Source organism: Trichogramma pretiosum, unplaced genomic scaffold (genome assembly GCF_000599845.2).
Source record: "Trichogramma pretiosum strain Unisexual culture from Peru unplaced genomic scaffold, Tpre_2.0 scaffold59, whole genome shotgun sequence".
Lineage (NCBI taxonomy): Eukaryota > Metazoa > Arthropoda > Insecta > Hymenoptera > Trichogrammatidae > Trichogramma > Trichogramma pretiosum.
In genome coordinates this window covers 791,420-804,170 of record NW_019641668.1, presented here as the reverse complement: position 1 = coordinate 804,170, position 12,751 = coordinate 791,420, and the positions used below count along the sequence as shown (strand labels likewise).

The 12,751-nt window shown below is 44.7% G+C and overlaps 1 protein-coding gene across 1 annotated transcript in view; it reads right to left on the bottom strand.

The window, feature by feature from the left end:
• The window catches only part of LOC106651289 (cytoplasmic polyadenylation element-binding protein 2), an 82,216-nt gene that overhangs the window by 50,094 nt on the left and 19,371 nt on the right, over positions 1-12,751 (bottom strand). The gene's annotated exons all lie outside the window — the stretch shown is intronic.

The following is a 12,751-nucleotide window of genomic DNA, read 5'->3' as shown; positions in this document are numbered from 1 at the left end:
ATTTAATAAAACACTGTCGATTGATTGCAAATAAATTGCGAATAGTATGCGAGTGTACACGAATGGACGCGTGACTTGCGCGTTCGGCCTGTCGCCGATCGATACCAGATGAATTATCTTCAATTTCCTGCGCCATTTATGAATCGCGTAGAGCCAACCTTCTTGTCCATGGATTTCGATTTCCTGCAAGGTCCAGACGATGCGTACCCTAGCCGAACCTGAAATACTCCAATTCAGCTGCTCTTAACAAAAATGACGATTCTCCGCGATTAATATGAACGTCGAGATTCTGTTTCCTGCGTCCAGGAGAATTCAAAGATCATTCAAATTATGAAATCTTGCTCTTTACACGATAAAATATTGCAAGAATCAGTTGGTCCTCAAAATTAGTTTGAGGTCGATGAATAACATCAGCCATACATGAGAATTTGCATGAATACATGAAAAAAATTGTTCACATCTCAGAATCCTTTCATTTATAAGTTTTAGATAAAAACTATCGAAAAAAAATTAAAATATACAAATCAATGGCACGTAATCGATTGGATGTGAATATATTAATTTGCATCAATTAATACTATGGATTATAACGAGATTGAATAATGTGTCACAGCTAGAGGCTCGAAAAAAATCTAAAGTAAGAGCGCATATTTTATTCAATTTTTTTTATCAATTTGCAAAAACATTGTGAGGCTTTATGCAGTTAATTTGAAGACTGCAGAGCAAAAGTTTACTAAACTAAAGGTGTTGGCCAGACTAGAGGGTAAGCCACCATGTAGAAAATAATGATAGAAATCACAATTGTCAAAGTGAAAGGGTAAAAAAGTAGCGTAATGAGAACTATTATTCGCTGGTGTTTTTTTATGACCAGAGCAGTGGTATTTAATTTTTGCCGATGCGCCTCACGACGAAAAGTAAAAAAAAGGCAGAAAACGTTTGTGCGCTCACTGATACAAACAATATGCGGCGAGTCGACAAGGTTAAGCGTCAATTATATACCAAAATGGCACTTGCCGCGCTAGTAGCTGGCACATACCTATCGGCTTTGTACCTAGAGCTATGTGGCAGCTCGTAAGCGCACAATGCGACATGTGTGTTGTGTGGGTATGTGTGTGACGCGCAATATGTCGGGTGTGCAGCTTTTCTTTCTCGAGCTCGCGCGACCGAGTCCCGTGATTCGCGCGCAAACAGCACACCCGTATACGCAGCGGCTTATGTAATTCCTCGCGCGCGGCGTCGCATCTGCTTCGCACCGAGTCGCAGACGCAGCAGGATCGTTCGCTTTTTACGCCCGAATCCAAAAGCTCTCGGTCCGGAGCTTGGACCGCGGGGAAAACGAACGCGAGCTACGGAGACGCGCACCGCTCTCGAAAGACCTTTGGCAGTGTACAGCCGCTCGACTGTTATAACCGCGTCAACATGGTGTTACATAAGAAATAAAAAAAGTCATCGATGCGCGCGAGCTCGCGGGGCCTTGGCAAAAATCCATTCTGCTGTCGTGCAGGTCGGCTGCGGCGCGGCTCGCTATAGCTTTGCGCAGCGACCGACGCATGCCGCGTTTCATGCCTGCCTCGAGGCTAATTGCTACAGATCCGATACAATAGCTCTGCGGCGCTCGATCGAATCCAAACAAACATTCGTATCGAGCGGTGCATGCGGCTGAGAGACGACTGCATGTGGGACGCGCGCGTCGTCGAGCTACTGGCCGAGCAAACTGCGACTGCAGACTGACGGGTTTCTGGTTTATCGACCACTGGTGCAGCGTCGTCGATCGTGTATTGGGCCTTCGCCATCGAGCCCCTCCTCTGTGACCGCAATTTTTTCTCTATATTTAATGGCCCATGTGTTGTTGCGAGCTTTCGAAGCTTCGACAACTTTATCAACTTTTTTCAACATAATCTACAGTACTTAAACATTTTAAACTAACGTCATCGTCATTATTGGGCTTCTGGAAAATATACAACTTTTTTAGTTTGCAATGCTTTATGATGAATGTAGCGACTTAATTGATATCGTTTTTTCCAATATATACACTATTCATGTCGAATCGGTGTTAATTATTTTGTAAACAGGCTTCGACGGAGATGAATTATAAGTATGAAAATGATCCAGACAAATACCAAGACTCAAAGTTGATTTATAACGTTGCAAGTTTGCAACTACAAAAACTCGTCTCTTTTTTAAAAATCACATCGTCTGTGACGCGCCATTATCTTATCATCTGTAAATTCAAATTGAGAGTCGATGTATGTATTCACGAAGCAAAATTGATCGACAAAAAGAGAGAGAAAGAGAGAGAGAAAACGCACATCTGTGAGTATGCAAAGACATGGAATATGAAAGAGACAGAGCAGGAGAACCAGGCTAGCCAAGGAAATGACGAAGCTGATGGGCATCGGTCGCCGAGAGATTGATGAAGCCCGGAAGTTGCGAATCTCGTTTATCGAACCTTCGCTTTTTCCCTGTCTATATCGTCTCTTCGTACTCGCATTGAGTAATGGATGTGATGTTTTTCTACGAGGGGTTGATACTTGCTTTTCTTTGCTTTCTCACTCTCTCCCTCTCCATCTCTTTTCTGTCTCTCTCTCTCTCTTTGCATTTGCCATTTATGTGAATAAACATAAAGGACGCTGCGCGAATGAGCCACCATATGTTGTTTGGCCTACTTGTATGCCAACGCATTTGGCCAAGTGTATTGATGACGTACTCCACATTATTTTACTTCTATCAATTCAATTCCCTGTTGTCGGAAATAGCATAGGAAAATTAAAACCGAATATTTTATCGATTTTCGCCCTTCTGGGGACTGCTAATTATTTTAGTGAGTTTGCGTACGATATTCCAGGCAGCTGCATGGCGAACGAGGCCAATCTGATTTGCATCGAAGAAATAATTAAAATCGAGCATGCAGCAAAGATGTTTCGATTCATCTGTCTCAATTTGGATTTGAAATCCATCGTGCATGCACTCCTTTGGGAAAATCTAAACGAGGAAACTTGCTTTCTTCGGTGAAATAACTTTCGTAAACTATACGAGGGTAATTTGTTTGTCGAGTCAGATATCAAGTCTCTAAAATATATCAAAAATATTACAGTTCCCGCAACTATAGAGGACATTGACACATCTCACTGAGATGTATTATTTTGTTTTTGTCGACTTTTCATCGCCAGCGAATATTACGATTTTATTCCAAAACGCTTCTCGCGCTGGTCTATTATGATTGAATCTCTCTCTCTAATCTCTGGAAAATAAATCCTCTTTTCTTTCCGTTTGGCTTACTCCATTTTCCATTAAATCGACCTAGTTTCCATTCAGAAGCTAGGAATAATGCAAGCTTGGCTTTTGAAAACGCCAGCACGGGAAAGCTTTTATAACTCACCCAAGAAATAAGTTGGCAAATATCGTAAAATAGATCGAGTAAATGGCACCGAGACTCAGCTCGAATGTGCGTGTGCATCCAGTGCCCGCATTCGTGCGCAAAACCAGACTCCCGAGTTCTGCAACCAGCAAAGCGTTGTAAATAAGGATGCAATTAGGGAATTTGAGAGAGAAAAAACAACAACATATTCAGGATGGAAAACGAAGGCGAGAAAGTTTTGGCCGAAATGCGAGAATGGCTCGTTTTCGAGCGATTATCCCAAAGATATCTCATTTTTCTCGTGGAAATGGCCGGCTATTTTATAGGAAGAGCGGCAGCAGCAGGAGTAGCATCGACGAGCGGCGTAACGAGCCTCCGAGCATGCGCCTTTCACGATTATTCAATTTATTTATCATTGCGGTAATTTGTTTACGAGCTGCGAGCGAAGATGCTGGAATTTCGCACAAAAGGCACGTCAGCTGAGCTCACTCCCGCGGGCGATAAATTGAATTTCGACGGGGTTATAAAAGATCTGAGCGACGGACAGCCTAATGCTCTCTAGACGCGGCCGATTTAACTTTTACACCGAGCACGGCATTTTTGCAGCTATTAAATCTTCGTTAAAGTTTAGAGCTTGGATCTTTGAGGCTGTAGCGAGCCAAGCCCGACGCGCTGATAAAGCGAGCTGCGATCGAAGGGCCGAATCATTGCATTATTAAATTTTTGTCAAAATGAATTGCGATGGATGGATGATCGACTCTCGTGCCTCCCCCACGGAATTAATAATTTCGTGCTGATCGGGCGAATAATGACGCCTATCCAACGGTGGCTTTCGAAGCGACGAGTTTAATGATCGCGTCAAACTGAAGTGATCTCAAATAAACGAGTCTGCCGACTGTATTATATACGTATAGGAATTAAGGGATTAGACGCGCGGAAGATTAATTGAATTCGATTGTAGAAAAGGAGCAGCTCGCTGTCTTGGCTAATCTGGAAAATCGATGCGTCGCGATCCACGGCCAGCGGCAAAATAAAAGACCGTCGCCCGGCGAAGGTGCTCGAGAAAAAAACCGGCGCTCCCCCCTAGACTCGATGGGCATATAGAGCCAATTTATAGCCGTGCAGTTACAGTGGCAAATTCCACGCGCAACGAATGAAAGTCGACGAAAACTCGCATGGTTTGTCGCTTTGACAAATGACACCTTGGCAAGTCCAGGCGCGTAATCTGGCATTAATCAAGCCGCACGCACAATGCCAGATATAATTGCGTCATCGGATCGCGCGCTTGTCAGGATCGCGACATTTTTCACGCAGTCGCACGACCTATCGATGAAAATCCTCCGTCTAATTAATCGACGCCTGCGCTGCGTGCATTGCGCAAGTCCGCGCACGCAAGGAAAATTGAAAATTCACGCCTCGAAAGTATATACGTACTCGAGAGCTTTGGACGCAGTCGAGTGTAAATCACGAGGTGGCTCGCCTCGGAATTCGCGTCCGCTCGTGGTGCTTGTACAGCTATTGTCCAGCTTAAAAATTCGCTGACAAGTTGCCTGCGTGCGAGCCCAGGACATTACTAATTGGAGGCCAGAGCGCATAAACGTCGATTCGACAAGGCGCAATTAATCAAGGGAAAATGAAAGAGCATTTAACGCGTACAAGAGTGAGCGGGAGTCGCGGCGCATCGAATCGATGATCTTTGCGAGTTCGTAGACGCGATTGCGCAACGAATATGAATCCCATGACAAATTGATGGAGCTCCTCCTCGCGCGACAAACGAGTCTTATTACGGCGATGATGGCCAAGCGCCGCCGCTGTCGCCGCGAGTAAAATTCCGTAAACGATCGTAATTCGCACTTTCACTCGAGGCGCGTACCGAGTCCGCTTATTGTTTCTGACGTCCTGCCCCTCGACCTTTCGCGGCGATGTAGCAGCGACCCAACAGTCGGTCGCTTAGTCCACCGTTAATTGCCCATATACAATTGCCAGCGAAATTTCATCGAGCGGAAAAGTCGGGCCAGCGGAGCCAATTAAAACTTGCGAAATGCACTTTGATTATTGAGCGACGTGGGGAGGGGAAAGCAGGACTCGAGGAAAACTTTGTCGCGTACGTATATTATACACATAGCGCACGTGGCAGCACGCACATTTCCTTGTTTTCGATACATTTGTATCTTTTTTCGCGTTTGTGCAGTTTTGATACGCGGAATCAGGCATGCATAATCAAAAACAAAGGCTGCAATGAACATTTCGAAACTAATTCAAACTTCCGCCTTCGCAAAGTTTCTCTCGCGCTCTCGCTTCGCGATTCATCAAAACTTTCCCGATCAAATGATATTTGGCGTTTTAAACGCGAAACTTGGATAATCCTTTGGCGCCTTTAAATCTTTACGTATCTTTTTAAAGTCGAGCTCGCGACAATCACCTTCTCAACTTTGATATGCATTATGGGATCGAGTCGAGTGGCAGTTTCCAAGTGTTTTCTGCAAATCCATATAATGCAATTCATTAGGAGCTGTGGCGCGCGGAAAAATCCGAGCCTCCGGCAAGCGAGCATCGGAAATTCGTGAATTCGCCGAGTTACCTGGCGCTGACTTTTGCCCCTTCGACGCGTCGTCCCCGGGGAAAACGAAAAATTAAGCGCAGCTTGGCGGCGACGATCGCGGGGAGCTGTATAAATTGCGCCGGTAAATGCGTATAACATGCGCGAGCGAAAAAAGTTTTCCCGACGCGACCGAACGGATATTTTTTGCACAGGTGCCTGACTCGAGGTGCGCGAATGGGTGCTACGATATCGCCCGACGTACGTACGTATATAACGATGTGCGAGCGCAATTAGTAGAACGCACGATACGTACGTAATGTATGCATCCTCTTTGGCGCTGACGCATCGAAAAAACAACAGACTGACTGCAACAGACTCGAACGAGGAAATCGGCGATATTTTCCCTCGCAAGCAAGCCGCGCGCGACACTCGAATTTCCCCCGAGAGCAGCAGCTGCCAGGCGTATCGTACGCGTTACACGGCTCGTGCGTGCATCGCATCACTCTCGCGATACTCGCGCATGAATTAATAATTTCGCTCGCAAGTTGGCGTGTATTTGAACCAAGACTCGGCTGTGTGACTCGAGCTGCGCCGCGTACCTATAGTCGCGCTATCGTCGCGCTCGGCATAATAAAGATAGTTGAAGGAGCAGCTTAGTTTAACAGCTTTACGTCCTTACTCGAGTCTTTAAGCGACTGTGTGTGCAGTCGTACGATCGCATCTGCATCGGCGCGTTCGTTAATACGCCGCGACTCTTTCGCCTTTTCCATTTGATAACTATGTCAGATAAAAGCCACCGAGAGAGAGAGAGAGAGAGAGAGAGAGAGAGAGACTGCTCAACTGCGCGTGCATCGCGACTAATTGATGTGCTACACCACCTCAAAACTCGCAGCTATATTATGTGCATCGAGCATCGTAAAAATTGTCAATTATCAACGAGACTCGTTACATGCGCGCGCTCATAGTAAATTACTTAATTGCTCGAAAGTGCGCGCGAAACAGTTATTATTAGAGTCGAAAATTTAGCGCAATGAAAAGAAAAAATAGTCTCGAGGATCGGAGGGGAAGAAAATCTAATCTTACACACCCGATAAAAATGACGAGGGTAAAGTACACGTATACACATTCGCACGGGGCGCACAGCGACGACTCGATTGAATTAGTTTATACGAAGCGAGCAGCTTACACCTCGGGGGCTCGTTTCGTGTTTTCTCCTCGCGCGAAAATCGACACGCTGATTTCGGCCTTTTACGACGCGTCGTCTATACGCCTTTTTCCTTCTCTCTGTGTTGTGCTCTTCCCATTTTCCTGTGTATATATGAGAAAGATGATTCGTTTTTCGCCAAGCCTATCAACTCTACTTTATTTGATTCGTTTTTTCTCCTCCGCCCGAGAGAAAATTCAACGCACGATCGATGTACGACTCTTTTTCGAGCAGTCGCCTAGCAAATTTCGAAGAAAACCACTTTTCCTTTCTTTTTTATGCTCAAGTGGCATTTTGAAGCTCTCGCAAGGATTTAGCCATTGCATTTTTCATTTTCACCCTAAGCGCTTTTATACATGTATAACGACGTGCAGCAGCAGCAGCACGAGAGTAGACGTAGACGATTATTATTATTATTGTTTCTTTTTTTCAGGGTACTCGTTGTCGGCGTCGAGTCCTCGCTGCAACTTGTTTCTCCTCCACTCGACGCGAGACTTTGGACAATACACGATTTATTTTTGTCGCGCTCAACTTGAAGGACCAAACTACCTGAGACATTCATGTTGGCGCTTAATACTTATTAAAGCAGAGTCAATTTTTCGTTTCTTTTTTCGAAAATTTAAATTTTCTAGACTTTTTTGCTGTACCAAAAATCCATTTGTTAGCGATTTATCCTGGAAAAGATTTATTCTTCGATGCTAAAAGCAGACACGCGAAAAAGAGAAGAGAGCCTGGCTCTGGATTAAGAGGATATTCAAATCGAATCTGCAGGCGTTAGCAGATAGTTTTGCCTCTTTTTACCTCGCTGCGTATAGTTGGGAAGAAAATTAATAAAAAAATATGTCACTCGTCGTCGTCGCCGAGTTGACCCGAGGCTATGTGAGCTGGACTAGCTACAGCCACGCTAATGACAAGCGTCGTCTCTCGTTTCAGAGCAAATCTCGCCTGCACACGGACGAGTTCATAGTCCGGCTAAGCCCAAAGTGCCTCGTGTTTACTTTTAATTTAACTGTGGTCAAGAAAACAACTGCAGATTGTGCACACACACACACACACACACACACACACACACACACATACACACGGCTCGTGGCGCACGTATATAGCTTTGAATAATTAAAAAGTAACAGCCGAGAGCGGAGCGCGTGCCCGAGCATGGGAAACTGCGGCATTAATTGATATTTATCGGATTTTTCGGCACGGATTTGCCAGGCAATACACGAAACAACAATCGGAGAGGAGAGAGCCAGCCATGTAGGTGTTTTATTTTCAGTAAAGTTGACAGCTCCGGAGCACGTATATAGACATTACAATTTCTAATGCGGCTGCTTCGCTGCTCCCGCAGGCGCGATGAATTAAAGATTCGCGTGCACATCGCTATCAGCAGTCTCGTGTATATAATGGCCTGCGCACGACTCGAGCATACAGCAGAGACAGAGAGAGAGAAAAGTACGCCAGGCTGAAGCTCGAACTAGGCCGATGATATAATATTTTTCTTTTGCCTCGGCTCTAGTTCTCTCTCTCTCTCTCTCTCTCTCTACTCGCTTCTCGTTTTTTTTCTACCTTCCTGCACATCGAAGCCATCTGCGGCCTGTATTTGCTTTACAGATTTGACATATTTTTCGAGCTCTATGCGCTCGGGCGCTTGTTATTGTTACGCCGGATAGAGACATTTTCATATTTCGATATTCCAGCGCACGGGCAAAAACCCTCTCCTCTTTTTTCCTCCGCAACATTCAAATTGTCGCGATCGAACTTTTATCTCGGATATATCGTGTATTCATTATCTGCTCGCACGATTTATCAAAAAGACGCGCTGGAAAGTTTTCACCCGGTTAACACTTGCGGCGGTGAATTTGCGAAGTATAAAAAAAAAAGACAAACAAATAAATAGATCCGTTTGATTTTTAAAAAGTGAATCCGAATGTCAGGATGACCCAATATGTCGACGAGTACGCAGCGCAAGCACGCAGATCGCGCGTCCGACCAAGTTGAGAATATTTCAAATGACCAAATACGCCCCAGCTAGGCTCGCTGGCACTATGCCTATTGACCCACTGGCTCGAGTTGCGACTGCACACTATACTGCTCGCGACGACCTATATAAGGCAAATAAAATCCGAGAAACAAATTAGCACCGCTAGGCCAGTTTAGCTCGAGTTTATTGAAAAACATTTTTCATAGCAGCGCCGGATTAATAATGCAAGTTCGCCAGGCCACCAAGATGTGTAGCCCAATTCCAGTCGCGGCCTCCGAGTAGCCTACTTACGCGGCGCAGGGAATACTCAAAGACCACAGCGGCACGAAAGCTCCTTTTGCTTCAAAGAAATTCATGCGAGTTAATAACTAGGCGCAGCTCGTATGAAAAAAAAAAAAAAAATACAAAGGAACTTCTTCTTGTGTATCAAATTAGAGGTGAGCAGTGCAAAAAAGGCGTTGCTCAACGCACAGAGCGAGAAAAGGTCTTACTCGCGAGCACGTTGGTGCGCATCGTATCGATCTGTTGCTCGGCCGATGCTGTAAAAAGCGCCTCGCTTTGTGAAAATAAAATAACTATTTCGCATTTTTCTCTTCAAAGACAAATGAAAGCCCGAGCCATTTTTTACCCCAGTAGTCGAGGCGAGCCCTGCAAGACTAACCTTGATAAATGTGCCTATATTGTGCGTGGCGAATAACATCTCCCTTTCTCTCTCTCTCGCATGTTTGAAAGCGAGAATGTATAGAGGCTCGCTAAAATCTTCAAACACCTTCATCAATCACCTAAACTGCAGCGGCCCTGCTCGGCTGTCAGAAACATCGTCGACGAGCGTATAACCCGGCCAAATATTGCGGTCAGCGCTGCCCGCCGCACATACACACACTCACTGCACGGCCTGTAAATGTCATAATATTATGTAAATATTTCGACGATGAAGCGCCAAAAAACACATCTCAATTGATAAAACAAGTTATCGGCGTGGTCGATCTACATTATTGCATGTATCGAATCGAGTGGCGCACGTCGCGGAGCGATAAATTGTTCCTGCGCGCCTCTCGAGTCTTTATCGCGGTATCGAATCGTAGTCACGTATGAGTTGGCTTATCGCGCAACAACCGCAGGGCCTATTGCACTTAATCAATTTTCGCCGCGGACGGCCCTTTTTTCCCGAGCGAGAGCTCTACAAATGCGTTGAATCATTTCGCGATGATGCGTGGCTCACCGAGAGTGTCGAAATTTAGGCAACGGCCTCTCACAAGCACCCTGATTTAATCTAGCCGACGACGTTTACTTTGATATATGTTACGTACCTATATAGGATTGAATAACGACATCGTTTGATGCTGTGCCGTGTAGCCTGTCTCTGCTCGGGGGGCGACGAAGCGAGTAATCATTTAGAATTTGTTCACTCGGAGCTCGAGCTGCAGCTTTTTTCCATCGAAAATCCCAAGAATTTCTTGATTAAACTAATCAAAAGAGTAGCAGCGACGAGATGGAATATTATACGAAAAGAAGAGAGGAAAAAAATTGACTCGCTCCCGTAATTATGCGTGCAAACGGATTCAATAGAGAAACCGAGTAATTAAAGGATGAAATTTAACGAGTAGAGACATGGCTAAGCGATTGTGTAATTTTTTTCTTTTTGCGAAAAATACCAGGAGCGCGAATGCGATTCTCCGGAATTAACGCAATTAAATTTGTTCCTCGCTGCTGTGGCGGCTCTACTCGGGCTTCAGAGGCGTACTGCACATCCTTTCCGACGAAATACCAGCATCTTATTTGTTATTTTTAAATTTTAAATTAGGCCGAGTTTTCTTTTATTAAAAAATATCGCTCGACCAGGGCCGAGCATAAAAGAATCGAAAAATGTTTTCTGGCGTACATTCGGTTGCTCTAGCGCCTGAGTTATCGCGCGTGACTTTTAATACCCTGCGAAGCCGCAAGTGCGACGGGCGGCAGATAGGCAGGCGCGCTCGCTCGATGCACATCGGAAAAGAGAAGTTGAAAATAAATTTCGTGTTTTATTGCGGGCTGAAAAAATGTACGCTTTTCGACGCGCCGTGACGATCGGAGAGTGGAATTTTCAACGCTGACCTCGGCTGAATAAAGTCGAGCTCTCTTATTTACCGACTTTTCATTGAACTCGACGCTTTTTCAAATCCATACGAATCTTCTTCGAAATTCTGCACTCAAGTTCAGTAGTCAGTACGAGTCGATATTAAAGTTTGTCGGCTCGAGTTATTACTTTTTTTGCTCATGAAGTGAGATATTGATCAACTTTCCGAGTTTCTTTAAAGATGAACTGCTGTAAACTGCGAGTCTGGTGAGAAAAAGTTTTGATCTGAAAAAATATTCCACACCTACATCTTGAAAGTATTATCGTGTGATATTGTAAAAAATACAGCCAATGACAACAGAGCTTGTTTTGTTTAAGCATCTTGTCAAAGAAGTTTCGCTAAGTTATAAGTGAAAAATTCCAATATTCGACTTGGATAAAAAAGAAACATTGACGTTTTCCATTCTTCCATTAACATTTTGAAATATTGTATCCGAAGACATAATATATCCAAACAAAAAGTCTGAACTCTGCTAAATGCAAAAAAAATACAATATTTTCGAGGCAATTTCCTCGGATGGCTATCGATATTCCGTCGGGTTTTGGCTTTTTTTTTATTCATCATAAAAAGCCGGTGTCACATCGATCGAGGAAACGAAAAAAAAAGGAAAAAGGTCGTCGAGCCGAGCGAAACGTCAAACTGCGAGGGATGGAAAAAAAGCAGCTCGTCATCGCGCAATCGAGTTATGAAACCTCGATCGAATGATGGTCAGCGCGTGTTAAATTACAGGTGCTTGCGTTAGGAAAAAAATAAAAGAACCGGCGGGAAGAAAAGAATCGAGTACAACGTACTGTCGCGCTCGCCTCGTGTAAGAGGGTTGCTCCACTTTGCTCGTTTCTTTTAAGGCATCGCTATGAGCTGCTGCTATAAGTTGCCGTATAATCTTGTTAAACAAACACAAAAGTGAAGATGTAGTAGCTCGACACGTAAGTACGTTTTAATCGCACTACGCCGATACGCGTTTAAGATACTTTTCTTCGTTTTCCAAGTCGATGGATGTGTATCTCGTCCAACACGCTTTTGGTAACTCATGTACACATCGTATACTGGCACTTATTTATGTGTGTGTCTGTGTGCGTGTGAAAGAGAAAGAGGGAAGTTGAGTACACACACGTGACGTCCTAATGAGCGTCACGAGATAAAAATACGAGGAGGGAGTAAAAGAGGAGATTTTTCCAACTGAAACTTGACCTACAAGTCTTCACTCGACGGCAACTCGTTGACACTAGCCACTCGAGGAGAGAATGAGAGAAAGACAATAGCAGCATCGACCACATACATAGGCGAGTGCTTTCCGCAGCTGCTCCTCGGATCTTAATTCGACCAAGTAAGTAAACGAGAGATCGACGTTTTTTTGCGAAAGCAACGGGCTTTCGAGTTGAATGTATACGACTTTTCGCTGACCCTCGACTGCACTCGCATAGACCGATTCGCGTCTGCCTGTGCAGGCTCAAAGTGTGTGTTAGCTCCCCCAAGCAACCCCTTCGTATCTTTTTCAGACGCAAAAGCTTAAGTGCGCAGAAATCCCGTCGTCTTTTTGCAGCTAGCTCGT